The sequence below is a fragment of the Euprymna scolopes genome, chromosome 18, assembly GCF_053919585.1.
Source record: "Euprymna scolopes isolate OS-2025 chromosome 18, ASM5391958v1, whole genome shotgun sequence".
Classification (NCBI taxonomy): domain Eukaryota; kingdom Metazoa; phylum Mollusca; class Cephalopoda; order Sepiida; family Sepiolidae; genus Euprymna; species Euprymna scolopes.
In genome coordinates this window covers 128,214,020-128,233,537 of record NC_136499.1, presented here as the reverse complement: position 1 = coordinate 128,233,537, position 19,518 = coordinate 128,214,020, and the positions used below count along the sequence as shown (strand labels likewise).

The following is a 19,518-nucleotide window of genomic DNA, read 5'->3' as shown; positions in this document are numbered from 1 at the left end:
CGCATTTTTATGAGTTTTTCCAAAAATTCAGGGGAAATGCTTACAGCACCTGGTATTCCCAAGCGGTCACCCATCTAAGTACTGACACGGCTCTGCGTTGCTTAACTTCGGGGATCGGACGAGAACCGGTGTTTTCAACGTGATATGGCCGTAAGCGAAGACGTGCGATAATTTTAACTATTACAATTTCAATATTTATTTACGAAATCTGATAATTTAATGATACTTTATTTGTTTTTTTTACCTAATATTTTACATTAAAATCGAACGCATTTTTATGAGTTTTTCACAAAATTCAGGGGAAATGCTTACAGCACCTGGTATTCCCAAGCGGTCACCCATCTAAGTACTGACACGGCTCTACGTTGCTTAACTTCGGGGATCGGACGAGAACCGGTGTTTTCAACGTGATATGGCCGTAAGCGAAGACGTCCCATAATTATAACTATTACAATTTCAATATTTATTTACGAAATCTGATAATTTAATGATACTTTATTTGTTTTTTTTACCTAATATTTTACATTAAAATCGAACGCATTTTTATGAGTTTTTCCAAAAATTCAGGGGAAATGCTTACAGCACCTGGTATTCCCAAGCGGTCACCCATCTAAGTACTGACCAGGCTCTACGTTGCTTAACTTCGGGGATCGGACGAGAACCGGTGTTTTCAACGTGATATGGCCGTAAGCGAAGACGTGCGATAATTTTAACTATTACAATTTCAATATTTATTTACGAAATCTGATAATTTAATGATACTTTATTTGTTTTTTTACCTAATATTTTACATTAAAATCGAACGCATTTTTATGAGTTTTTCCAAAAATTCAGGGGAAATGCTTACAGCACCTGGTATTCCCAAGCGGTCACCCATCTAAGTACTAACACGGCTCTACGTTGCTTAACTTCGGGGATCGGACGAGAACCGGTGTTTTCAACGTGATATGGCCGTAAGCGAAGACGTGCGATAATTTTAACTATTACAATTTCAATATTTATTTACGAAATCTGATAATTTAATGATACTTTATTTGTTTTTTTTACCTAATATTTTACATTAGAATCGAACGCATTTTTATGAGTTTTTCACAAAATTCAGGGGAAATGCTTACAGCACCTGGTATTCCCAAGCGGTCACCCATCTAAGTACTGACACGGCTCTACGTTGCTTAACTTCGGGGATCGGACGAGAACCGGTGTTTTCAACGTGATATGGCCGTAAGCGAAGACGTGCGATAATTTTAACTATTACAATTTCAATATTTATTTACGAAATCTGATAATGTAATGATATTTTGTTTTTTGTTTTTTTATCTAATATTTTACATTTAAATCCAACGCATTTTTATGAGTTTTTCCAAAAATTCAGGGGAAATGCTTACAGCACCTGGTATTCCCAAGCGGTCACCCATCTAAGTACTGACACGGCTCTACGTTTCTTAACTTCGGGGATCGGAGGAGAACCGGTGTTTTCAACGTGATATGGCCGTAAGCAGAGACGTGCGATAATTTTAACTATTACAATTTCAATATTTATTTACGACATTTGATCATGTAATGATATTTTGTTTTTTTTACCTAATATTTTACATTAAAATAAAACGCATTTTTATGAGTTTTTCCAAAAATTCAAAGGAAATGCTTACAGCACCTGGTATTCCCAAGCGGTCACCCATCTAAATACTGACACGGCTCTACGTTGCTTAACTTCGGGGATCGGACGAGAACCGGTGTTTTCAACGTGATATGGCCGTAAGCGAAGACGTCCAATAAGTTTAACTATAACAATTTCAATATTTATTTACGAAATCTGATAATGTAATGATATTTTGTTTTTTGCTTTTTTATCTAATATTTTACATTTAAATCGAACGCATTTTTATGAGTTTTTCCAAAAATTCAGGGGAAATGCTTACAGCACCTGGTATTCCCAAGTGGTCACCCATCTAAGTACTGACCAGGCTCTACGTTGCTTAACTTCGGGGATCGGACGAGAACCGGTGTTTTCAACGTGATATCGCCGTAAGCGAAGACGTGCGTTAATTTTAACTATTACAATTTCAATATTTATTTACGAAATCTGATAATTTAATGATACTTTATTTGTTTTTTTTACCTAATATTTTACATTAAAATCGAACGCATTTTTATGAGTTTTTCCAAAAATTCAGGGGAAATGCTTACAGCACCTGGTATTCCCAAGCGGTCACCCATCTAAGTACTAACACGGCTCTACGTTGCTTAACTTCGGGGATCGGACGAGAACCGGTGTTTTCAACGTGATATGGCCGTAAGCGAAGACGTGCGATAATTTTAACTATTACAATTTCAATATTTATTTACGAAATCTGATAATGTAATGATATTTTGTTTTTTGTTTTTTTATCTAATATTTTACATTAAAATCGAACGCATTTTTATGAGTTTTTCCAAAAATTCAGGGGAAATGCTTACAGCACCTGGTATTCCCAAGCGGTCACCCATCTAAGTACTGACACGGCTCTACGTGGCTTAACTTCGGGGATCGGACGAGAACCGGTGTTTTCAACGTGATATGGCCGTAAGCGAAGACGTGCGACAATTTTAACTATTACAATTTCAATATTTATTTACGAAATTTGATAATGTAATGATATTTTGTTTTTTGTTTTTTTATCTAATATTTTACATTAAAATCGAACGCATTTTTATGAGTTTTTCCAAAAATTCAGGGGAAATGCTTACAGCACCTGGTATTTCCAAGCGGTCACCCATCTAAGTACTGACACGGCTCTACGTTGCTTAACTTCGGGGATCGGACGAGAACCGGTGTTTTCAACGTGATATGGCCGTAAGCGAAGACGTCCCATAATTTTAACTATAACAATTTCAATATTTATTTACGAAATCTGATAATGTAATGATATTTTGTTTTTTGCTTTTTTATCTTATATTTTACATTTAAATCGAACGCATTTTTATGAGTTTTTCCAAAAATTCAGGGGAAATGCTTACAGCACCTGGTATTCCCAAGCGGTCACCCATCTAAGTACTGACACGGCTCTGCGTTGCTTAACTTCGGGGATCGGACGAGAACCGGTGTTTTCAACGTGATATGGCCGTAAGCGAAGACGTGCGATAATTTTAACTATTACAATTTCAATATTTATTTACGAAATCTGATAATTTAATGATACTTTATTTGTTTTTTTTACCTAATATTTTACATTAAAATCGAACGCATTTTTATGAGTTTTTCCAAAAATTCAGGGGAAATGCTTACAGCACCTGGTATTCCCAAGCGGTCACCCATCTAAGTACTGACCAGGCTCTACGTTGCTTAACTTCGGGGATCGGACGAGAACCGGTGTTTTCAACGTGATATGGCCGTAAGCGAAGACGTGCGATAATTTTAACTATTACAATTTCAATATTTATTTACGAAATCTGATAATGTAATGATATTTTGTTTTTTGTTTTTTTATCTAATATTTTACATTAAAATCGAACGCATTTTTATGAGTTTTTCCAAAAATTCAGGGGAAATGCTTACAGCACCTGGTATTCCCAAGCGGTCACCCATCTAAGTACTGACACGGCTCTACGTTGCTTAACTTCGGGGATCGGACGAGAACCGGTGTTTTCAACGTGATATGGCCGTAAGCAGAGACGTGCGATAATTTTAACTATTACAATTTCAATATTTATTTACGACATTTTATTTGTAATGATATTTTGTTTTTTTTTACCTAATATTTTACATTAAAATAAAACGCATTTTTATGAGTTTTTCCAAAAATTCAAAGGAAATGCTTACAGCACCTGGTATTCCCAAGCGGTCACCCATCTAAGTACTGACACGGCTCTACGTTGCTTAACTTCGGGGATCGGACGAGAACCGGTGTTTTCAACGTGATATGGCCGTAAGCGAAGACGTGCGATAATTTTAACTATAACAATTTCAATATTTATTTACGAAATCTGATAATGTAATGATATTTTGTTTTTTGCATTTTATCTTATATTTTACATTTAAATCGAACGCATTTTTATGAGTTTTTCCAAAAATTCAGGGGAAATGCTTACAGCACCTGGTATTCCCAAGCGGTCACCCATCTAAGTACTGCCCAGGCTCTACGTTGCTTAACTTCGGGGATCGGACGAGAACCGGTGTTTTCAACGTGATATGGCCGCAAGCGAAGACGTGCGATAATTTTAACTATTACAATTTCAATATTTATGTACGAAATCTGATAATTTAATGATACTTTATTTGTTTTTTTTACCTAATATTTTACATTAAAATCGAACGCATTTTTATGAGTTTTTCCAAAAATTCAAAGGAAATGCTTACAGCACCTGGTATTCCCAAGCGGTCACCCATCTAAGTACTGACACGGCTCTACGTTGCTTAACATCGGGGATCGGACGAGAACCGGTGTTTTCAACGTGATATGGCCGTAAGCGAAGACGTCCCATAATTTTAACTATAACAATTTCAAAATTTATTTACGAAATCTGATAATGTAATGATATTTTGTTTTTTGCTTTTTTATCTAATATTTTACATTTAAATCGAACGCATTTTTATGAGTTTTTCCAAAAATTCAGGGGAAATGCTTACAGCACCTGGTATTCCCAAGCGGTCACCCATCTAAGTACTGACACGGCTCTGCGTTGCTTAACTTCGGGGATCGTACGAGAACCGGTGTTTTCAACGTGATATGGCCGTAAGCGAAGACGTGCGATAATTTTAACTATTACAATTTCAATATTTATTTACGAAATCGGATAATTTAATGATACTTTATTTGTTTTTTTTTACCTAATATTTTACATTAAAATCGAACGCATTTTTATGAGTTTTTCCAAAAATTCAGGGGAAATGCTTACAGCACCTGGTATTCCCAAGCGGTCACCCATCTAAGTACTGACCAGGCTCTACGTTGCTTAACTTCGGGGATCGGACGAGAACCGGTGTTTTCAACGTGATATGGCTGTAAGCGAAGACGTGCGATAATTTTAACTATTACAATTTCAATATTTATTTACGAAATCTGATAATGTAATGATATTTTGTTTTTTGTTTTTTTATCTAATATTTTACATTAAAATCGAACGCATTTTTATGAGTTTTTCCAAAAATTCAGGGGAAATGCTTACAGCACCTGGTATTCCCAAGCGGTCACCCATCTAAGTACTGACACGGCTCTACGTTGCTTAACTTCGGGGATCGGACGAGAACCGGTGTTTTCAACGTGATATGGCCGTAAGCAGAGACGTGCGATAATTTTAACTATTACAATTTCAATATTTATTTACGACATTTGATCATGTAATGATATTTTGTTTTTTTTACCTAATATTTTACATTAAAATAAAACGCATTTTTATGAGTTTTTCCAAAAATTCAAAGGAAATGCTTACAGCACCTGGTATTCCCAAGCGGTCACCCATCTAAGTACTGACACGGCTCTACGTTGCTTAACTTCGGGGATCGGACGAGAACCGGTGTTTTCAACGTGATATGGCCGTAAGCGAAGACGTCCCATAATTTTAACTATAACAATTTCAATATTTATTTACGAAATCTGATAATGTAATGATATTTTGTTTTTTGCTTTTTTATCTAATATTTTACATTTAAATCGAACGCATTTTTATGAGTTTTTCCAAAAATTCAGGGGAAATGCTTACAGCACCTGGTATTCCCAAGCGGTCACCCATCTAAGTACTGACCAGACTCTACGTTGCTTAACTTCGGGGATCGGACGAGAACCGGTGTTTTCAACGTGATATGGCCGTAAGCGAAGACGTGCGATAATTTTAACTATTACAATTTCAATATTTATTTACGAAATCTGATAATTTAATGATACTTTATTTGTTTTTTTTACCTAATATTTTACATTAAAATCGAACGCATTTTTATGAGTTTTTCCAAAAATTCAGGGGAAATGCTTACAGCACCTGGTATTCCCAAGCGGTCACCCATCTAAGTACTGACCAGGCTCTACGTTGCTTAACTTCGGGGATCGGACGAGAACCGGTGTTTTCAACGTGATATGGCCGTAAGCGAAGACGTGCGATAATTTTAACTATTACAATTTCAATATTTATTTACGAAATCTGATAATTTAATGATACTTTATTTGTTTTTTTTACCTAATATTTTACATTAAAATCGAACGCATTTTTATGCGTTTTTCACAAAATTCAGGGGAAATGCTTACAGCACCTGGTATTCCCAAGCGGTCACCCATCTAAGTACTGACACGGCTCTACGTTGCTTAACTTCTGGGATCGGACGAGAACCGGTGTTTTCAACGTGATATGGCCGTAAGCGAAGACGTGCGATAATTTTAACTATTACAATTTCAATATTTATTTACGAAATTTGATAATGTAATGATATTTTGTTTTTTGTTTTTTTATCTAATATTTTACATTAAAATCGAACGCATTTTTATGAGTTTTTCCAAAAATTCAGGGGAAATGCTTACAGCACCTGGTATTCCCAAGCGGTCACCCATCTAAGTACTGACACGGCTCTACGTTGCTTAACTTCGGGGATCGGACGAGAACCGGTGTTTTCAACGTGATATGGCCGTAAGCGAAGACGTGCGATAATTTTAACTATTACAATTTCAATATTTATTTACGAAATCTGATAATGTAATGATATTTTGTTTTTTGTTTTTTTATCTAATATTTTACATTAAAATCGAACGCATTTTTATGAGTTTTTCCAAAAATTCAGGGGAAATGCTTACAGCACCTGGTATTCCCAAGCGGTCACCCATCTAAGTACTAACACGGCTCTACGTTGCTTAACTTCGGGGATCGGACGAGAACCGGTGTTTTCAACGTGATATGGCCGTAAGCGAAGACATGCGATAATTTTAACTATTACAATTTCAATATTTATTTACGAAATTTGATAATTTAATGATACTTTATTTGTTTTTTTTACCTAATATTTTACATTAAAATCGAACGCATTTTTATGAGTTTTTCCAAAAATTCAGGGGAAATGCTTACAGCACCTGGTATTCCCAAGCGGTCACCCATCTAAGTACTGACACGGCTCTACGTTGCTTAACTTCGGGGATCGGACGAGAACCGGTGTTTTCAACGTGATATGGCCGTAAGCAGAGACGTGCGATAATTTTAACTATTACAATTTCAATATTTATTTACGAAATTTGATAATGTAATGATATTTTGTTTTTTGTTTTTTTTATCTAATATTTTACATTAAAATCGAACGCATTTTTATGAGTTTTTCCAAAAATTCAGGGGAAATGCTTACAGCACCTGGTATTCCCAAGCGGTCACCCATCTAAGTACTGACACGGCTCTACGTTGCTTAACTTCGGGGATCGGACGAGAACCGGTGTTTTCAACGTGATATGGCCGTAAGCGAAGACGTGCGATAATTTTAACTATTACAATTTCAATATTTATTTACGAAATCTGATAATTTAATGATACTTTATTTGTTTTTTTTACCTAATATTTTACATTAAAATAAAACGCATTTTTATGAGTTTTTCCAAAAATTCAGGGGAAATGCTTACAGCACCTGGTATTTCCAAGCGGTCACCCATCTAAGTACTGACACGGCTCTACGTTGCTTAACTTCGGGGATCGGACGAGAACCGGTGTTTTCAACGTGATATGGCCGTAAGCGAAGACGTCCCATAATTTTAACTATAACAATTTCAATATTTATTTACGAAATCTGATAATGTAATGATATTTTGTTTTTTGCTTTTTTATCTTATATTTTACATTTAAATCGAACGCATTTTTATGAGTTTTTCCAAAAATTCAGGGGAAATGCTTACAGCACCTGGTATTCCCAAGCGGTCACCCATCTAAGTACTGACACGGCTCTGCGTTGCTTAACTTCGGGGATCGGACGAGAACCGGTGTTTTCAACGTGATATGGCCGTAAGCGAAGACGTGCGATAATTTTAACTATTACAATTTCAATATTTATTTACGAAATCTGATAATTTAATGATACTTTATTTGTTTTTTTTACCTAATATTTTACATTAAAATCGAACGCATTTTTATGAGTTTTTCCAAAAATTCAGGGGAAATGCTTACAGCACCTGGTATTCCCAAGCGGTCACCCATCTAAGTACTGACCAGGCTCTACGTTGCTTAACTTCGGGGATCGGACGAGAACCGGTGTTTTCAACGTGATATGGCCGTAAGCGAAGACGTGCGATAATTTTAACTATTACAATTTCAATATTTATTTACGAAATCTGATAATGTAATGATATTTTGTTTTTTGTTTTTTTATCTAATATTTTACATTAAAATCGAACGCATTTTTATGAGTTTTTCCAAAAATTCAGGGGAAATGCTTACAGCACCTGGTATTCCCAAGCGGTCACCCATCTAAGTACTGACACGGCTCTACGTTGCTTAACTTCGGGGATCGGACGAGAACCGGTGTTTTCAACGTGATATGGCCGTAAGCAGAGACGTGCGATAATTTTAACTATTACAATTTCAATATTTGTTTACGACATTTGATTTGTAATGATATTTTGTTTTTTTTACCTAATATTTTACATTAAAATAAAACGCATTTTTATGAGTTTTTCCAAAAATTCAAAGGAAATGCTTACAGCACCTGGTATTCCCAAGCGGTCACCCATCTAAGTACTGACACGGCTCTACGTTGCTTAACTTCGGGGATCGGACGAGAACCGGTGTTTTCAACGTGATATGGCCGTAAGCGAAGACGTGCGATAATTTTAACTATAACAATTTCAATATTTATTTACGAAATCTGATAATGTAATGATATTTTGTTTTTTGCATTTTATCTTATATTTTACATTTAAATCGAACGCATTTTTATGAGTTTTTCCAAAAATTCAGGGGAAATGCTTACAGCACCTGGTATTCCCAAGCGGTCACCCATCTAAGTACTGCCCAGGCTCTACGTTGCTTAACTTCGGGGATCGGACGAGAACCGGTGTTTTCAACGTGATATGGCCGTAAGCGAAGACGTGCGATAATTTTAACTATTACAATTTCAATATTTATGTACGAAATCTGATAATTTAATGATACTTTATTTGTTTTTTTTACCTAATATTTTACATTAAAATCGAACGCATTTTTATGAGTTTTTCCAAAAATTCAAAGGAAATGCTTACAGCACCCGGTATTCCCAAGCGGTCACCCATCTAAGTACTGACACGGCTCTACGTTGCTTAACATCGGGGATCGGACGAGAACCGGTGTTTTCAACGTGATATGGCCGTAAGCGAAGACGTCCCATAATTTTAACTATAACAATTTCAAAATTTATTTACGAAATCTGATAATGTAATGATATTTTGTTTTTTGCTTTTTTATCTAATATTTTACATTTAAATCGAACGCATTTTTATGAGTTTTTCCAAAAATTCAGGGGAAATGCTTACAGCACCTGGTATTCCCAAGCGGTCACCCATCTAAGTACTGACACGGCTCTGCGTTGCTTAACTTCGGGGATCGGACGAGAACCGGTGTTTTCAACGTGATATGGCCGTAAGCGAAGACGTGCGATAATTTTAACTATTACAATTTCAATATTTATTTACGAAATCGGATAATTTAATGATACTTTATTTGTTTTTTTTTACCTAATATTTTACATTAAAATCGAACGCATTTTTATGAGTTTTTCCAAAAATTCAGGGGAAATGCTTACAGCACCTGGTATTCCCAAGCGGTCACCCATCTAAGTACTGACCAGGCTCTACGTTGCTTAACTTCGGGGATCGGACGAGAACCGGTGTTTTCAACGTGATATGGCCGTAAGCGAAGACGTGCGATAATTTTAACTATTACAATTTCAATATTTATTTACGAAATCTGATAATGTAATGATATTTTGTTTTTTGTTTTTTTATCTAATATTTTACATTAAAATCGAACGCATTTTTATGAGTTTTTCCAAAAATTCAGGGGAAATGCTTACAGCACCTGGTATTCCCAAGCGGTCACCCATCTAAGTACTGACACGGCTCTACGTTGCTTAACTTCGGGGATCGGACGAGAACCGGTGTTTTCAACGTGATATGGCCGTAAGCAGAGACGTGCGATAATTTTAACTATTACAATTTCAATATTTATTTACGACATTTGATCATGTAATGATATTTTGTTTTTTTTACCTAATATTTTACATTAAAATAAAACGCATTTTTATGAGTTTTTCCAAAAATTCAGGGGAAATGCTTACAGCACCTGGTATTCCCAAGCGGTCACCCATCTAAGTACTAACACGGCTCTACGTTGCTTAACTTCGGGGATCGGACGAGAACCGGTGTTTTCAACGTGATATGGCCGTAAGCGAAGACATGCGATAATTTTAACTATTACAATTTCAATATTTATTTACGAAATTTGATAATTTAATGATACTTTATTTGTTTTTTTTTACCTAATATTTTACATTAAAATCGAACGCATTTTTATGAGTTTTTCCAAAAATTCAGGGGAAATGCTTACAGCACCTGGTATTCCCAAGCGGTCACCCATCTAAGTACTGACACGGCTCTACGTTGCTTAACTTCGGGGATCGGACGAGAACCGGTGTTTTCAACGTGATATGGCCGTAAGCAGAGACGTGCGATAATTTTAACTATTACAATTTCAATATTTATTTACGAAATTTGATAATGTAATGATATTTTGTTTTTTGTTTTTTTTATCTAATATTTTACATTAAAATCGAACGCATTTTTATGAGTTTTTCCAAAAATTCAGGGGAAATGCTTACAGCACCTGGTATTCCCAAGCGGTCACCCATCTAAGTACTGACACGGCTCTACGTTGCTTAACTTCGGGGATCGGACGAGAACCGGTGTTTTCAACGTGATATGGCCGTAAGCGAAGACGTGCCATAATTTTAACTATTACAATTTCAATATTTATTTACGAAATCTGATAATTTAATGATACTTTATTTGTTTTTTTTACCTAATATTTTACATTAAAATAAAACGCATTTTTATGAGTTTTTCCAAAAATTCAAAGGAAATGCTTACAGCACCTGGTATTCCCAAGCGGTCACCCATCTAAGTACTGACACGGCTCTACGTTGCTTAACTTCGGGGATCGGACGAGAACCGGTTTTTTCAACGTGATATGGCCGTAAGCGAAGACGTCCCATAATTTTAACTATAACAATTTCAATATTTATTTACGAAATCTGATAATGTAATGATATTTTGTTTTTTGCTTTTTTATCTAATATTTTACATTTAAATCGAACGCATTTTTATGAGTTTTTCCAAAAATTCAGGGGAAATGCTTACAGCACCTGGTATTCCCAAGCGGTCACCCATCTAAGTACTGACACGGCTCTGCGTTGCTTAACTTCGGGGATCGGACGAGAACCGGTGTTTTCAACGTGATATGGCCGTAAGCGAAGACGTGCGATAATTTTAACTATTACAATTTCAATATTTATTTACGAAATCTGATAATTTAATGATACTTTTTTGTTTTTTTTACCTAATATTTTACATTAAAATCGAACGCATTTTTATGAGTTTTTCCAAAAATTCAGGGGAAATGCTTACAGCACCTGGTATTCCCAAGCGGTCACCCATCTAAGTACTGCCCAGGCTCTACGTTGCTTAACTTCGGGGATCGGACGAGAACCGGTGTTTTCAACGTGATATGGCCGTAAGCCAAGACGTCCCATAATTTTAACTATAACAATTTCAATATTTATTTACGAAATCTGATAATGTAATGATATTTTGTTTTTTGCTTTTTTATCTAATATTTTACATTTAAATCGAACGCATTTTTATGAGTTTTTCCAAAAATTCAGGGGAAATGCTTACAGCACCTGGTATTCCCAAGCGGTCACCCATCTAAGTACTGCCCAGGCTCTACGTTGCTTAACTTCGGGGATCGGACGAGAACCGGTGTTTTCAACGTGATATGGCCGTAAGCAGAGACGTGCGATAATTTTAACTATTACAATTTCAATATTTATTTACGAAATCTGATAATGTAATGATATTTTGTTTTTTTTACCTAATATTTTACATTAAAATAAAACGCATTTTTATGAGTTTTTCCAAAAATTCAAAGGAAATGCTTACAGCACCTGGTGGTTCCCAAGCGGTCACCCATCTAAGTACTGACACGGATCTACATTGCTTAACTTCGGGGATCGGACGAGAACCGGTGTTTTCAACGTGATATGGCCGTAAGCGAAGACGTGCCATAATTTTAACTATAACAATTTCAATATTTATTTACGAAATCTGATAATGTAATGATATTTTGTTTTTTGCTTTTTTATCTAATATTTTACATTTAAATCGAACGCATTTTTATGAGTTTTTCCAAAAATTCAGGGGAAATGCTTACAGCACCTGGTATTCCCAAGCGGTCACCCATCTAAGTACTGACACGGCTCTACGTTGCTTAACTTCGGGGATCGGACGAGAACCGGTGTTTTCAACGTGATATGGCCGTAAGCAGAGACGTGCGATAATTTTAACTATTACAATTTCAATATTTATTTACGACATTTGATCATGTAATGATATTTTGTTGTTTTTTACCTAATATTTTACATTAAAATAAAACGCATTTTTATGAGTTTTTCCAAAAATTCAAAGGAAATGCTTACAGCACCTGGTATTCCCAAGCGGTCACCCATCTAAGTACTGACACGGCTCTACGTTGCTTAACTTCGGGGATCGGACGAGAACCGGTGTTTTCAACGTGATATGGCCGTAAGCGAAGACGTCCCATAATTTTAACTATAACAATTTCAATATTTATTTACGAAATCTGATAATGTAATGATATTTTGTTTTTTGCTTTTTTATCTAATATTTTACATTTAAATCGAACGCATTTTTATGAGTTTTTCCAAAAATTCAGGGGAAATGCTTACAGCACCTGGTGGTTCCCAAGCGGTCACCCATCTAAGTACTGACACGGCTCTACGTTGCTTAACTTCGGGGATCGGACGAGAACCGGTGTTTTCAACGTGATATGGCCGTAAGCAGAGACGTGCGATAATTTTAACTATTACAATTTCAATATTTATTTACGACATTTGATCATGTAATGATATTTTGTTGTTTTTTACCTAATATTTTACATTAAAATAAAACGCATTTTTATGAGTTTTTCCAAAAATTCAAAGGAAATGCTTACAGCACCTGGTATTCCCAAGCGGTCACCCATCTAAGTACTGCCCAGGCTCTACGTTGCTTAACTTCGGGGATCGGACGAGAACCGGTGTTTTCAACGTGATATGGCCGTAAGCGAAGACGTGCGATAATTTTAACTATTACAATTTCAATATTTATTTACGAAATCTGATAATGTAATGATATTTTTTTTTTTTTTTTTTATCTAATATTTTACATTAAAATCGAACGCATTTTTATGAGTTTTTCCAAAAATTAAGAGGAAATGCTTACAGCACCTGGTATTCCCAAGCGGTCACCCATCTAAGTACTGACACGGCTCTACGTTGCTTAACTTCGGGGATCGGACGAGAACCGGTGTTTTCAACGTGATATGGCCGTAAGCAGAGACGTGCGATAATTTTAACTATTACAATTTCAATATTTATTTACGAAATCTGATAATGTAATGATATTTTGTTTTTTTTACCTAATATTTTACATTAAAATAAAACGCATTTTTATGAGTTTTTCCAAAAATTCAAAGGAAATGCTTACAGCACCTGGTGGTTCCCAAGCGGTCACCCATCTAAGTACTGACACGGATCTACGTTGCTTAACTTCGGGGATCGGACGAGAACCGGTGTTTTCAACGTGATATGGCCGTAAGCGAAGACGTGCCATAATTTTAACTATAACAATTTCAATATTTATTTACGAAATCTGATAATGTAATGATATTTTGTTTTTTGCTTTTTTATCTAATATTTTACATTTAAATCGAACGCATTTTTATGAGTTTTTCCAAAAATTCAGGGGAAATGCTTACAGCACCTGGTATTCCCAAGCGGTCACCCATCTAAGTACTGACCAGGCTCTACGTTGCTTAACTTCGGGGATCGGACGAGAACCGGTGTTTTCAACGTGATATGGCCGTAAGCGAAGACGTGCCATAATTTTAACTATTACAATTTCAATATTTATTTACGAAATCTGATAATTTAATGATACTTTATTTGTTTTTTTTACCTAATATTTTACATTAAAATCGAACGCATTTTTATGAGTTTTTCACAAAATTCAGGGGAAATGCTTACAGCACCTGGTATTCCCAAGCGGTCACCCATCTAAGTACTGACACGGCTCTACGTTGCTTAACTTCGGGGATCGGACGAGAACCGGTGTTTTCAACGTGATATGGCCGTAAGCAGAGACGTGCGATAATTTTAACTATTACAATTTCAATATTTATTTACGACATTTGATAATGTAATGATATTTTGTTTTTTTTTACCTAATATTTTACATTAAAATAAAACGCATTTTTATGAGTTTTTCCAAAAATTCAAAGGAAATGCTTACAGCACCTGGTATTCCCAAGCGGTCACCCATCTAAGTACTGACACGGCTCTACGTTGCTTAACTTCGGGGATCGGACGAGAACCGGTGTTTTCAACGTGATATGGCCGTAAGCGAAGACGTCCCATAATTTTAACTATAACAATTTCAATATTTATTTACCAAATCTGATAATGTACTGATATTTTGTTTTTTGCTTTTTTATCTAATATTTTACATTAAAATCGAACGCATTTTTATGAGTTTTTCCAAAAATTCAGGGGAAATGCTTACAGCACCTGGTATTCCCAAGCGGTCACCCATCTAAGTACTGACCAGGCTCTACGTTGCTTAACTTCGGGGATCGGACGAGAACCGGTGTTTTCAACGTGATATGGCCGTAAACGAAGACGTGCGATAATTTTAACTATTACAATTTCAATATTTATTTACGAAATCTGATAATTTAATGATACTTTATTTGTTTTTTTTTACCTAATATTTTACATTAAAATCGAACGCATTTTTATGAGTTTTTCCAAAAATTCAGGAGAAATGCTTACAGCACCTGGTATTCCCAAGCGGTCACCCATCTAAGTACTGCCCAGGCTCTACGTTGCTTAACTTCGGGGATCGGACGAGAACCGGTGTTTTCAACGTGATATGACCGTAAGCGAAGACGTCCCATAATTTTAACTATAACAATTTCAATATTTATTTACGAAATCTGATAATGTAATGATACTTTATTTTTTTTTTTACCTAATATTTTACATTAAAATCGAACGCATTTTTATGAGTTTTTCACAAAATTTAGGGGAAATGCTTACAGGACCTGGTATTCCCAAGCGGTCACCCATCTAAGTACTGCCCAGGCTCTACGTGGCTTAACTTCGGGGATCGGACGAGAACCGGTGTTTTCAACGTGATATGGCCGTAAGCGAAGACGTGCGATAATTTTAACTATTACAATTTCAATATTTATTTACGAAATCTGATAATTTAATGATACTTTATTTGTTTTTTTTACCTAATATTTTACATTAAAATAAAACGCATTTTTATGAGTTTTTCCAAAAATTCAAAGGAAATGCTTACAGCACCTGGTATTCCCAAGCGGTCACCCATCTAAGTACTGACACGGCTCTACGTTGCTTAACTTCGGGGATCGGACGAGAACCGGTGTTTTCAACGTGATATGGCCGTAAGCAGAGACGTGCGATAATTTTAACTATTACAATTTCAATATTTATTTACGAAATCTGATAATGTAATGATATTTTGTTTTTTTTACCTAATATTTTACATTAAAATAAAAGGCATTTTTATGAGTTTTTCCAAAAATTCAAAGGAAATGCTTACAGCACCTGGTGGTTCCCAAGCGGTCACCCATCTAAGTACTGACACGGATCTACGTTGCTTAACTTCGGGGATCGGACGAGAACCGGTGTTTTCAACGTGATATGGCCGTAAGCGAAGACGTGCCATAATTTTAACTATAACAATTTCAATATTTATTTACGAAATCTGATAATGTAATGATATTTTGTTTTTTGCTTTTTTATCTAATATTTTACATTTAAATCGAACGCATTTTTATGAGTTTTTCCAAAAATTCAGGGGAAATGCTTACAGCACCTGGTATTCCCAAGCGGTCACCCATCTAAGTACTGACCAGGCTCTACGTTGCTTAACTTCGGGGATCGGACGAGAACCGGTGTTTTCAACGTGATATGGCCGTAAGCGAAGACGTGCCATAATTTTAACTATTACAATTTCAATATTTATTTACGAAATCTGATAATTTAATGATACTTTATTTGTTTTTTTTACCTAATATTTTACATTAAAATCGAACGCATTTTTATGAGTTTTTCACAAAATTCAGGGGAAATGCTTACAGCACCTGGTATTCCCAAGCGGTCACCCATCTAAGTACTGACACGGCTCTACGTTGCTTAACTTCGGGGATCGGACGAGAACCGGTGTTTTCAACGTGATATGGCCGTAAGCAGAGACGTGCGATAATTTTAACTATTACAATTGCAATATTTATTTACGACATTTGATAATGTAATGATATTTTGTTTTTTTTACCTAATATTTTACATTAAAATAAAACGCATTTTTATGAGTTTTTCCAAAAATTCAAAGGAAATGCTTACAGCACCTGGTATTCCCAAGCGGTCACCCATCTAAGTACTGACACGGCTCTACGTTGCTTAACTTCGGGGATCGGACGAGAACCGGTGTTTTCAACGTGATATGGCCGTAAGCGAAGACGTCCCATAATTTTAACTATAACAATTTCAATATTTATTTACGAAATCTGATAATGTACTGATATTTTGTTTTTTGCTTTTTTATCTAATATTTTACATTAAAATCGAACGCATTTTTATGAGTTTTTCCAAAAATTCAGGGGAAATGCTTACAGCACCTGGTATTCCCAAGCGGTCACCCATCTAAGTACTGACCAGGCTCTACGTTGCTTAACTTCGGGGATCGGACGAGAACCGGTGTTTTCAACGTGATATGGCCGTAAACGAAGACGTGCGATAATTTTAACTATTACAATTTCAATATTTATTTACGAAATCTGATAATTTAATGATACTTTATTTGTTTTTTTTACCTAATATTTTACATTAAAATCGAACGCATTTTTATGAGTTTTTCCAAAAATTCAGGGGAAATGCTTACAGCACCTGGTATTCCCAAGCGGTCACCCATCTAAGTACTGCCCAGGCTCTACGTTGCTTAACTTCGGGGATCGGACGAGAACCGGTGTTTTCAACGTGATATGGCCGTAAGCGAAGACGTCCCATAATTTTAACTATAACAATTTCAATATTTATTTACGAAATCTGATAATGTAATGATACTTTATTTTTTTTTTTTACCTAATATTTTACATTAAAATCGAACGCATTTTTATGAGTTTTTCACAAAATTTAGGGGAAATGCTTACAGGACCTGGTATTCCCAAGCGGTCACCCATCTAAGTACTGCCCAGGCTCTACGTTGCTTAACTTCGGGGATCGGACGAGAACCGGTGTTTTCAACGTGATATGGCCGTAAGCGAAGACGTGCGATAATTTTAACTATTACAATTTCAATATTTATTTACGAAATCTGATAATTTAATGATACTTTATTTGTTTTTTTTACCTAATATTTTACATTAAAATAAAACGCATTTTTATGAGTTTTTCCAAAAATTCAAAGGAAATGCTTACAGCACCTGGTATTCCCAAGCGGTCACCCATCTAAGTACTGACACGGCTCTACGTTGCTTAACTTCGGGGATCGGACGAGAACCGGTGTTTTCAACGTGATATGGCCGTAAGCTAAGACGTCCCATAATTTTAACTATAACAATTTCAATATTTATTTAGGAAATCTGATACTGTAATGATATTTTGTTTTTTGCTTTTTTATCTAATATTTTACATTTAAATCGAACGCATTTTTATGAGTTTTTCCAAAAATTCAGGGGAAATGCTTACAGCACCTGGTATTCCCAAGCGGTCACCCATCTAAGTACTGACACGGCTCTGCGTTGCTTAACTTCGGGGATCGGACGAGAACCGGTGTTTTCAACGTGATATGGCCGTAAGCGAAGACGTGCGATAATTTTAACTATTACAATTTCAATATTTATTTACGAAATCTGATAATTTAATGATACTTTATTTGTTTTTTTTACCTAATATTTTACATTAAAATCGAACGCATTTTTATGAGTTTTTCCAAAAATTCAGGGGAAATGCTTACAGCACCTGGTATTCCCAAGCGGTCACCCATCTAAGTACTGACCAGGCTCTACGTTGCTTAACTTCGGGGATCGGACGAGAACCGGTGTTTATAACGTGAAATGGCCGTAAGCGAAGAAGTGCGATAATTTTAACTATTACAATTTCAATATTTATTTACCAATTCTGATAATGTAATGATATTTTGTTTTTGTTTTTTTTTTACCTAATATTTTACATTAAAATCGAACGCATTTTTATGAGTTTTTCCAAAAATTCAGGGGAAATGCTTACAGCACCTGGTATTCCCAAGCGGTCACCCATCTAAGTACTGACCAGGCTCTACGTTGCTTAACTTCGGGGATCGGACGAGAACCGGTGTTTTCAACGTGATATGGCCGTAAGCGAAGACGTGCCATAATTTTAACTATTACAATTTCAATATTTATTTACCAAATCTGATAATGTAATGATATTTTGTTTTTTGTTTTTTTTTTACCTAATATTTTACATTAAAATCGAACGCATTTTTATGAGTTTTTCCAAAAATTCAGGGTAAATGCTTACAGCACCTGGTATTCCCAAGCGGTCACCCATCTAAGTACTGACCAGGCTCTACGTTGCTTAACTTCGGGGATCGGACGAGAACCGGTGTTTTCAACGTGATATGGCCGAAAGCGAAGAAGTGCGATAAATTTAACTATTACAATTTCAATATTTATTTACCAAATCTGATAATTTAATGATACTTTATTTGTTTTTTTTACCTAATATTTTACATTAAAATCGAACGCATTTTTATGAGTTTTTCCAAAAATTCAGGGGAAATGCTTACAGCACCTAGTATTCCCAAGCGGTCACCCATCTAAGTACTGACCAGGCTCTACGTTGCTTAACTTCGGGGATCGGACGAGAACCGGTGTTTTCAACGTGATATGGCCGTAAGCGAAGACGTGCCATAATTTTAACTATTACAATTTCAATATTTATTTACCAAATCTGATAATGTAATGATATTTTGTTTTTTGTTTTTTTATCTAATATTTTACATTAAAATCGAACGCATTTTTATGAGTTTTTCCAAAAATTCAGGGTAAATGCTTACAGCACCTGATATTCCCAAGCGGTCACCCATCTAAGTACTGACCAGGCTCTACGTTGCTTAACTTCGGGGATCGGACGAGAACCGGTGTTTTCAACGTTATATGGCCGTAAGCGAAGAAATGCGATAATTTTAACTATTAAAATTGCAATAT

At 35.6% G+C, this 19,518-nt stretch overlaps 72 non-coding genes and 1 pseudogene across 72 annotated transcripts; all 73 read right to left on the bottom strand.

Moving 5' to 3' along the window:
- Positions 1-37: 37 nt before the first annotated feature.
- LOC145300675 (5S ribosomal RNA) lies at positions 38-156 on the bottom strand. The gene has a single exon (XR_013872889.1). It is a non-coding gene; the product is annotated as a 5S ribosomal RNA (ribosomal RNA).
- Positions 157-305: 149 nt separating this feature from the next.
- Positions 306-424, bottom strand: LOC145300486 (5S ribosomal RNA). Its single transcript, XR_013872705.1, has one exon. It is a non-coding gene; the product is annotated as a 5S ribosomal RNA (ribosomal RNA).
- Positions 425-573: 149 nt separating this feature from the next.
- Positions 574-692, bottom strand: LOC145299358 (5S ribosomal RNA). The gene has a single exon (XR_013871617.1). It is a non-coding gene; the product is annotated as a 5S ribosomal RNA (ribosomal RNA).
- A 148-nt stretch (positions 693-840) lies between these two features.
- On the bottom strand, positions 841-959 carry LOC145300054 (5S ribosomal RNA). Its single transcript, XR_013872291.1, has one exon. It is a non-coding gene; the product is annotated as a 5S ribosomal RNA (ribosomal RNA).
- Positions 960-1,108: 149 nt separating this feature from the next.
- LOC145300485 (5S ribosomal RNA) lies at positions 1,109-1,227 on the bottom strand. The gene has a single exon (XR_013872704.1). It is a non-coding gene; the product is annotated as a 5S ribosomal RNA (ribosomal RNA).
- A 151-nt stretch (positions 1,228-1,378) lies between these two features.
- LOC145301226 (5S ribosomal RNA) lies at positions 1,379-1,497 on the bottom strand. The gene has a single exon (XR_013873427.1). It is a non-coding gene; the product is annotated as a 5S ribosomal RNA (ribosomal RNA).
- Positions 1,498-1,642: 145 nt separating this feature from the next.
- On the bottom strand, positions 1,643-1,761 carry LOC145300975 (5S ribosomal RNA). Its single transcript, XR_013873180.1, has one exon. It is a non-coding gene; the product is annotated as a 5S ribosomal RNA (ribosomal RNA).
- A 151-nt stretch (positions 1,762-1,912) lies between these two features.
- On the bottom strand, positions 1,913-2,031 carry LOC145299565 (5S ribosomal RNA). Its single transcript, XR_013871817.1, has one exon. It is a non-coding gene; the product is annotated as a 5S ribosomal RNA (ribosomal RNA).
- A 149-nt stretch (positions 2,032-2,180) lies between these two features.
- On the bottom strand, positions 2,181-2,299 carry LOC145300053 (5S ribosomal RNA). The gene has a single exon (XR_013872290.1). It is a non-coding gene; the product is annotated as a 5S ribosomal RNA (ribosomal RNA).
- Positions 2,300-2,450: 151 nt separating this feature from the next.
- LOC145301062 (5S ribosomal RNA) lies at positions 2,451-2,569 on the bottom strand. The gene has a single exon (XR_013873263.1). It is a non-coding gene; the product is annotated as a 5S ribosomal RNA (ribosomal RNA).
- A 151-nt stretch (positions 2,570-2,720) lies between these two features.
- On the bottom strand, positions 2,721-2,839 carry LOC145301065 (5S ribosomal RNA). Its single transcript, XR_013873266.1, has one exon. It is a non-coding gene; the product is annotated as a 5S ribosomal RNA (ribosomal RNA).
- A 151-nt stretch (positions 2,840-2,990) lies between these two features.
- LOC145300674 (5S ribosomal RNA) lies at positions 2,991-3,109 on the bottom strand. The gene has a single exon (XR_013872888.1). It is a non-coding gene; the product is annotated as a 5S ribosomal RNA (ribosomal RNA).
- A 149-nt stretch (positions 3,110-3,258) lies between these two features.
- LOC145299357 (5S ribosomal RNA) lies at positions 3,259-3,377 on the bottom strand. The gene has a single exon (XR_013871616.1). It is a non-coding gene; the product is annotated as a 5S ribosomal RNA (ribosomal RNA).
- Positions 3,378-3,528: 151 nt separating this feature from the next.
- Positions 3,529-3,647, bottom strand: LOC145300484 (5S ribosomal RNA). The gene has a single exon (XR_013872703.1). It is a non-coding gene; the product is annotated as a 5S ribosomal RNA (ribosomal RNA).
- Positions 3,648-3,792: 145 nt separating this feature from the next.
- LOC145300483 (5S ribosomal RNA) lies at positions 3,793-3,911 on the bottom strand. The gene has a single exon (XR_013872702.1). It is a non-coding gene; the product is annotated as a 5S ribosomal RNA (ribosomal RNA).
- Positions 3,912-4,061: 150 nt separating this feature from the next.
- Positions 4,062-4,180, bottom strand: LOC145299443 (5S ribosomal RNA). Its single transcript, XR_013871699.1, has one exon. It is a non-coding gene; the product is annotated as a 5S ribosomal RNA (ribosomal RNA).
- A 149-nt stretch (positions 4,181-4,329) lies between these two features.
- LOC145301019 (5S ribosomal RNA) lies at positions 4,330-4,448 on the bottom strand. The gene has a single exon (XR_013873222.1). It is a non-coding gene; the product is annotated as a 5S ribosomal RNA (ribosomal RNA).
- A 151-nt stretch (positions 4,449-4,599) lies between these two features.
- Positions 4,600-4,718, bottom strand: LOC145300954 (5S ribosomal RNA). The gene has a single exon (XR_013873160.1). It is a non-coding gene; the product is annotated as a 5S ribosomal RNA (ribosomal RNA).
- A 150-nt stretch (positions 4,719-4,868) lies between these two features.
- LOC145299391 (5S ribosomal RNA) lies at positions 4,869-4,987 on the bottom strand. The gene has a single exon (XR_013871649.1). It is a non-coding gene; the product is annotated as a 5S ribosomal RNA (ribosomal RNA).
- A 151-nt stretch (positions 4,988-5,138) lies between these two features.
- LOC145300482 (5S ribosomal RNA) lies at positions 5,139-5,257 on the bottom strand. Its single transcript, XR_013872701.1, has one exon. It is a non-coding gene; the product is annotated as a 5S ribosomal RNA (ribosomal RNA).
- Positions 5,258-5,402: 145 nt separating this feature from the next.
- LOC145300481 (5S ribosomal RNA) lies at positions 5,403-5,521 on the bottom strand. Its single transcript, XR_013872700.1, has one exon. It is a non-coding gene; the product is annotated as a 5S ribosomal RNA (ribosomal RNA).
- Positions 5,522-5,672: 151 nt separating this feature from the next.
- On the bottom strand, positions 5,673-5,791 carry LOC145299995 (5S ribosomal RNA). The gene has a single exon (XR_013872235.1). It is a non-coding gene; the product is annotated as a 5S ribosomal RNA (ribosomal RNA).
- Positions 5,792-5,940: 149 nt separating this feature from the next.
- Positions 5,941-6,059, bottom strand: LOC145299356 (5S ribosomal RNA). The gene has a single exon (XR_013871615.1). It is a non-coding gene; the product is annotated as a 5S ribosomal RNA (ribosomal RNA).
- Positions 6,060-6,208: 149 nt separating this feature from the next.
- On the bottom strand, positions 6,209-6,327 carry LOC145301124 (5S ribosomal RNA). The gene has a single exon (XR_013873325.1). It is a non-coding gene; the product is annotated as a 5S ribosomal RNA (ribosomal RNA).
- Positions 6,328-6,478: 151 nt separating this feature from the next.
- LOC145300480 (5S ribosomal RNA) lies at positions 6,479-6,597 on the bottom strand. The gene has a single exon (XR_013872699.1). It is a non-coding gene; the product is annotated as a 5S ribosomal RNA (ribosomal RNA).
- A 151-nt stretch (positions 6,598-6,748) lies between these two features.
- LOC145300052 (5S ribosomal RNA) lies at positions 6,749-6,867 on the bottom strand. The gene has a single exon (XR_013872289.1). It is a non-coding gene; the product is annotated as a 5S ribosomal RNA (ribosomal RNA).
- A 149-nt stretch (positions 6,868-7,016) lies between these two features.
- On the bottom strand, positions 7,017-7,135 carry LOC145300479 (5S ribosomal RNA). The gene has a single exon (XR_013872698.1). It is a non-coding gene; the product is annotated as a 5S ribosomal RNA (ribosomal RNA).
- Positions 7,136-7,287: 152 nt separating this feature from the next.
- Positions 7,288-7,406, bottom strand: LOC145300478 (5S ribosomal RNA). The gene has a single exon (XR_013872697.1). It is a non-coding gene; the product is annotated as a 5S ribosomal RNA (ribosomal RNA).
- A 149-nt stretch (positions 7,407-7,555) lies between these two features.
- Positions 7,556-7,674, bottom strand: LOC145301064 (5S ribosomal RNA). Its single transcript, XR_013873265.1, has one exon. It is a non-coding gene; the product is annotated as a 5S ribosomal RNA (ribosomal RNA).
- A 151-nt stretch (positions 7,675-7,825) lies between these two features.
- Positions 7,826-7,944, bottom strand: LOC145300673 (5S ribosomal RNA). Its single transcript, XR_013872887.1, has one exon. It is a non-coding gene; the product is annotated as a 5S ribosomal RNA (ribosomal RNA).
- A 149-nt stretch (positions 7,945-8,093) lies between these two features.
- LOC145299355 (5S ribosomal RNA) lies at positions 8,094-8,212 on the bottom strand. The gene has a single exon (XR_013871614.1). It is a non-coding gene; the product is annotated as a 5S ribosomal RNA (ribosomal RNA).
- A 151-nt stretch (positions 8,213-8,363) lies between these two features.
- On the bottom strand, positions 8,364-8,482 carry LOC145300476 (5S ribosomal RNA). Its single transcript, XR_013872695.1, has one exon. It is a non-coding gene; the product is annotated as a 5S ribosomal RNA (ribosomal RNA).
- Positions 8,483-8,626: 144 nt separating this feature from the next.
- On the bottom strand, positions 8,627-8,745 carry LOC145300475 (5S ribosomal RNA). Its single transcript, XR_013872694.1, has one exon. It is a non-coding gene; the product is annotated as a 5S ribosomal RNA (ribosomal RNA).
- A 150-nt stretch (positions 8,746-8,895) lies between these two features.
- Positions 8,896-9,014, bottom strand: LOC145298534 (5S ribosomal RNA). Its single transcript, XR_013870815.1, has one exon. It is a non-coding gene; the product is annotated as a 5S ribosomal RNA (ribosomal RNA).
- Positions 9,015-9,163: 149 nt separating this feature from the next.
- Positions 9,164-9,282, bottom strand: LOC145301109 (5S ribosomal RNA). Its single transcript, XR_013873310.1, has one exon. It is a non-coding gene; the product is annotated as a 5S ribosomal RNA (ribosomal RNA).
- Positions 9,283-9,433: 151 nt separating this feature from the next.
- LOC145300672 (5S ribosomal RNA) lies at positions 9,434-9,552 on the bottom strand. Its single transcript, XR_013872886.1, has one exon. It is a non-coding gene; the product is annotated as a 5S ribosomal RNA (ribosomal RNA).
- A 150-nt stretch (positions 9,553-9,702) lies between these two features.
- LOC145299354 (5S ribosomal RNA) lies at positions 9,703-9,821 on the bottom strand. Its single transcript, XR_013871613.1, has one exon. It is a non-coding gene; the product is annotated as a 5S ribosomal RNA (ribosomal RNA).
- A 151-nt stretch (positions 9,822-9,972) lies between these two features.
- Positions 9,973-10,091, bottom strand: LOC145300474 (5S ribosomal RNA). Its single transcript, XR_013872693.1, has one exon. It is a non-coding gene; the product is annotated as a 5S ribosomal RNA (ribosomal RNA).
- Positions 10,092-10,236: 145 nt separating this feature from the next.
- LOC145300051 (5S ribosomal RNA) lies at positions 10,237-10,355 on the bottom strand. The gene has a single exon (XR_013872288.1). It is a non-coding gene; the product is annotated as a 5S ribosomal RNA (ribosomal RNA).
- A 150-nt stretch (positions 10,356-10,505) lies between these two features.
- On the bottom strand, positions 10,506-10,624 carry LOC145300473 (5S ribosomal RNA). The gene has a single exon (XR_013872692.1). It is a non-coding gene; the product is annotated as a 5S ribosomal RNA (ribosomal RNA).
- Positions 10,625-10,776: 152 nt separating this feature from the next.
- On the bottom strand, positions 10,777-10,895 carry LOC145300471 (5S ribosomal RNA). Its single transcript, XR_013872691.1, has one exon. It is a non-coding gene; the product is annotated as a 5S ribosomal RNA (ribosomal RNA).
- Positions 10,896-11,044: 149 nt separating this feature from the next.
- LOC145301087 (5S ribosomal RNA) lies at positions 11,045-11,163 on the bottom strand. Its single transcript, XR_013873288.1, has one exon. It is a non-coding gene; the product is annotated as a 5S ribosomal RNA (ribosomal RNA).
- A 151-nt stretch (positions 11,164-11,314) lies between these two features.
- LOC145300671 (5S ribosomal RNA) lies at positions 11,315-11,433 on the bottom strand. The gene has a single exon (XR_013872885.1). It is a non-coding gene; the product is annotated as a 5S ribosomal RNA (ribosomal RNA).
- Positions 11,434-11,581: 148 nt separating this feature from the next.
- Positions 11,582-11,700, bottom strand: LOC145298523 (5S ribosomal RNA). Its single transcript, XR_013870804.1, has one exon. It is a non-coding gene; the product is annotated as a 5S ribosomal RNA (ribosomal RNA).
- Positions 11,701-11,851: 151 nt separating this feature from the next.
- LOC145298511 (5S ribosomal RNA) lies at positions 11,852-11,970 on the bottom strand. Its single transcript, XR_013870793.1, has one exon. It is a non-coding gene; the product is annotated as a 5S ribosomal RNA (ribosomal RNA).
- A 145-nt stretch (positions 11,971-12,115) lies between these two features.
- Positions 12,116-12,235, bottom strand: LOC145301381 (5S ribosomal RNA; annotated as a pseudogene).
- A 151-nt stretch (positions 12,236-12,386) lies between these two features.
- LOC145300470 (5S ribosomal RNA) lies at positions 12,387-12,505 on the bottom strand. The gene has a single exon (XR_013872690.1). It is a non-coding gene; the product is annotated as a 5S ribosomal RNA (ribosomal RNA).
- A 146-nt stretch (positions 12,506-12,651) lies between these two features.
- Positions 12,652-12,770, bottom strand: LOC145300469 (5S ribosomal RNA). The gene has a single exon (XR_013872689.1). It is a non-coding gene; the product is annotated as a 5S ribosomal RNA (ribosomal RNA).
- A 151-nt stretch (positions 12,771-12,921) lies between these two features.
- On the bottom strand, positions 12,922-13,041 carry LOC145301114 (5S ribosomal RNA). The gene has a single exon (XR_013873315.1). It is a non-coding gene; the product is annotated as a 5S ribosomal RNA (ribosomal RNA).
- Positions 13,042-13,187: 146 nt separating this feature from the next.
- LOC145298499 (5S ribosomal RNA) lies at positions 13,188-13,306 on the bottom strand. The gene has a single exon (XR_013870782.1). It is a non-coding gene; the product is annotated as a 5S ribosomal RNA (ribosomal RNA).
- A 150-nt stretch (positions 13,307-13,456) lies between these two features.
- Positions 13,457-13,575, bottom strand: LOC145300468 (5S ribosomal RNA). The gene has a single exon (XR_013872688.1). It is a non-coding gene; the product is annotated as a 5S ribosomal RNA (ribosomal RNA).
- A 145-nt stretch (positions 13,576-13,720) lies between these two features.
- LOC145301280 (5S ribosomal RNA) lies at positions 13,721-13,840 on the bottom strand. Its single transcript, XR_013873478.1, has one exon. It is a non-coding gene; the product is annotated as a 5S ribosomal RNA (ribosomal RNA).
- A 151-nt stretch (positions 13,841-13,991) lies between these two features.
- On the bottom strand, positions 13,992-14,110 carry LOC145299352 (5S ribosomal RNA). Its single transcript, XR_013871611.1, has one exon. It is a non-coding gene; the product is annotated as a 5S ribosomal RNA (ribosomal RNA).
- A 149-nt stretch (positions 14,111-14,259) lies between these two features.
- Positions 14,260-14,378, bottom strand: LOC145300467 (5S ribosomal RNA). The gene has a single exon (XR_013872687.1). It is a non-coding gene; the product is annotated as a 5S ribosomal RNA (ribosomal RNA).
- Positions 14,379-14,524: 146 nt separating this feature from the next.
- On the bottom strand, positions 14,525-14,643 carry LOC145300466 (5S ribosomal RNA). Its single transcript, XR_013872686.1, has one exon. It is a non-coding gene; the product is annotated as a 5S ribosomal RNA (ribosomal RNA).
- A 151-nt stretch (positions 14,644-14,794) lies between these two features.
- LOC145299495 (5S ribosomal RNA) lies at positions 14,795-14,913 on the bottom strand. Its single transcript, XR_013871750.1, has one exon. It is a non-coding gene; the product is annotated as a 5S ribosomal RNA (ribosomal RNA).
- Positions 14,914-15,063: 150 nt separating this feature from the next.
- On the bottom strand, positions 15,064-15,182 carry LOC145299388 (5S ribosomal RNA). The gene has a single exon (XR_013871646.1). It is a non-coding gene; the product is annotated as a 5S ribosomal RNA (ribosomal RNA).
- Positions 15,183-15,330: 148 nt separating this feature from the next.
- On the bottom strand, positions 15,331-15,449 carry LOC145300936 (5S ribosomal RNA). Its single transcript, XR_013873143.1, has one exon. It is a non-coding gene; the product is annotated as a 5S ribosomal RNA (ribosomal RNA).
- A 149-nt stretch (positions 15,450-15,598) lies between these two features.
- Positions 15,599-15,717, bottom strand: LOC145300464 (5S ribosomal RNA). The gene has a single exon (XR_013872684.1). It is a non-coding gene; the product is annotated as a 5S ribosomal RNA (ribosomal RNA).
- A 145-nt stretch (positions 15,718-15,862) lies between these two features.
- Positions 15,863-15,982, bottom strand: LOC145301279 (5S ribosomal RNA). Its single transcript, XR_013873477.1, has one exon. It is a non-coding gene; the product is annotated as a 5S ribosomal RNA (ribosomal RNA).
- Positions 15,983-16,133: 151 nt separating this feature from the next.
- Positions 16,134-16,252, bottom strand: LOC145299350 (5S ribosomal RNA). Its single transcript, XR_013871610.1, has one exon. It is a non-coding gene; the product is annotated as a 5S ribosomal RNA (ribosomal RNA).
- Positions 16,253-16,401: 149 nt separating this feature from the next.
- Positions 16,402-16,520, bottom strand: LOC145300463 (5S ribosomal RNA). Its single transcript, XR_013872683.1, has one exon. It is a non-coding gene; the product is annotated as a 5S ribosomal RNA (ribosomal RNA).
- A 145-nt stretch (positions 16,521-16,665) lies between these two features.
- Positions 16,666-16,784, bottom strand: LOC145300462 (5S ribosomal RNA). The gene has a single exon (XR_013872682.1). It is a non-coding gene; the product is annotated as a 5S ribosomal RNA (ribosomal RNA).
- Positions 16,785-16,935: 151 nt separating this feature from the next.
- LOC145299494 (5S ribosomal RNA) lies at positions 16,936-17,054 on the bottom strand. Its single transcript, XR_013871749.1, has one exon. It is a non-coding gene; the product is annotated as a 5S ribosomal RNA (ribosomal RNA).
- Positions 17,055-17,203: 149 nt separating this feature from the next.
- Positions 17,204-17,322, bottom strand: LOC145298487 (5S ribosomal RNA). Its single transcript, XR_013870771.1, has one exon. It is a non-coding gene; the product is annotated as a 5S ribosomal RNA (ribosomal RNA).
- A 149-nt stretch (positions 17,323-17,471) lies between these two features.
- LOC145300271 (5S ribosomal RNA) lies at positions 17,472-17,590 on the bottom strand. The gene has a single exon (XR_013872501.1). It is a non-coding gene; the product is annotated as a 5S ribosomal RNA (ribosomal RNA).
- Positions 17,591-17,739: 149 nt separating this feature from the next.
- Positions 17,740-17,858, bottom strand: LOC145300461 (5S ribosomal RNA). The gene has a single exon (XR_013872681.1). It is a non-coding gene; the product is annotated as a 5S ribosomal RNA (ribosomal RNA).
- A 151-nt stretch (positions 17,859-18,009) lies between these two features.
- LOC145300669 (5S ribosomal RNA) lies at positions 18,010-18,128 on the bottom strand. The gene has a single exon (XR_013872883.1). It is a non-coding gene; the product is annotated as a 5S ribosomal RNA (ribosomal RNA).
- A 149-nt stretch (positions 18,129-18,277) lies between these two features.
- LOC145300806 (5S ribosomal RNA) lies at positions 18,278-18,396 on the bottom strand. The gene has a single exon (XR_013873017.1). It is a non-coding gene; the product is annotated as a 5S ribosomal RNA (ribosomal RNA).
- A 153-nt stretch (positions 18,397-18,549) lies between these two features.
- On the bottom strand, positions 18,550-18,668 carry LOC145299349 (5S ribosomal RNA). Its single transcript, XR_013871609.1, has one exon. It is a non-coding gene; the product is annotated as a 5S ribosomal RNA (ribosomal RNA).
- A 154-nt stretch (positions 18,669-18,822) lies between these two features.
- Positions 18,823-18,941, bottom strand: LOC145299910 (5S ribosomal RNA). The gene has a single exon (XR_013872151.1). It is a non-coding gene; the product is annotated as a 5S ribosomal RNA (ribosomal RNA).
- Positions 18,942-19,090: 149 nt separating this feature from the next.
- LOC145299878 (5S ribosomal RNA) lies at positions 19,091-19,209 on the bottom strand. The gene has a single exon (XR_013872120.1). It is a non-coding gene; the product is annotated as a 5S ribosomal RNA (ribosomal RNA).
- A 151-nt stretch (positions 19,210-19,360) lies between these two features.
- LOC145300820 (5S ribosomal RNA) lies at positions 19,361-19,479 on the bottom strand. The gene has a single exon (XR_013873031.1). It is a non-coding gene; the product is annotated as a 5S ribosomal RNA (ribosomal RNA).
- Between the last annotated feature and the right edge of the window lie 39 nt (positions 19,480-19,518).